The 941-nt window shown below is 20.5% G+C and overlaps 1 protein-coding gene across 1 annotated transcript in view; it reads right to left on the reverse strand.

The window, feature by feature from the left end:
- LOC126896226 (uncharacterized) overlaps positions 1-941 on the reverse strand; it is an 8974-nt gene that overhangs the window by 5590 nt on the left and 2443 nt on the right. The window lies entirely within an intron of this gene.

A 941-nucleotide genomic window follows, 5' to 3' on the forward strand; every position in this document is an offset into this window, starting at 1 on the left:
TTCAACATGTTTTTTACATATTTCATCTTTCAGAAATGAGGAACATTTTTAAAAAATAAAATGTAGTGCAAATGAATCGTGTGAATAGTTTGGAGGCAAAAATGACTTTGAGCAAGAACGTATTAAATTTGGATAAATTGAGCATTGAGCATATTGTAAAACAAAAAATTAACTATAATAATGTTATAAATACATTTACTTAACTACTGGAAAAGCGCAGAAAAATTATGTAGAGTTCTATGCTTTTACAATATTTATTTTGTACTACTTTTATTTTTGTATATTATGATAAAAATAAAACTTAATTCAGGTGTGAATTATTTTTGTATTGGATTAGAATTTAAAATAATATCCTTTGTGGAAATGAAAGCAGTCATTGAAAACTAAAATTAAATAAATTTACTGTAACTATAAATTTAAAAACTAAAATAGGTAATAAATATTTGTAAATCTACTAAAAATTAATTAAATATTTCTAGTAATTTTTTTAGTTGAATATCAATTTGAATGTAACAAATAAAAATAGCATTATTACTTTATACCTAACCTAAAGTTAGTTTTGAATCTTATTTAATAATTATTAGCTATAACTTATGTCATTTAGTTATATTGAGTGTTGGTATAAAAGTGTGATATAAATGTTTTTGTTACTAAATATAAAACTATTAATAATCATATTTTATTGAAATATAACACGAAAATATTACTTTAAAAAAAGAGCAAGTAAATTAGTTGACTTTGGAAAGTAAATAACAATTATTTAAAAATACTATCTCTTAAATATAATTAAAACATAAGATGTTCTCGTCAAAATATTTTCTTAAATTTATCAATAACTTAAAATTTAGAATTAAGTTATGTTGTGTAAAACTGATAATGGATCAAATTTTGTAAGGAATTTGTTGAATTTAGTGATACTTTAGAGGCTGAACATAAAGTTA

Source organism: Daktulosphaira vitifoliae, unplaced genomic scaffold (genome assembly GCF_025091365.1).
Source record: "Daktulosphaira vitifoliae isolate Bord-2020 unplaced genomic scaffold, ASM2509136v1 Scaffold_1, whole genome shotgun sequence".
Taxonomy (NCBI): domain Eukaryota; kingdom Metazoa; phylum Arthropoda; class Insecta; order Hemiptera; family Phylloxeridae; genus Daktulosphaira; species Daktulosphaira vitifoliae.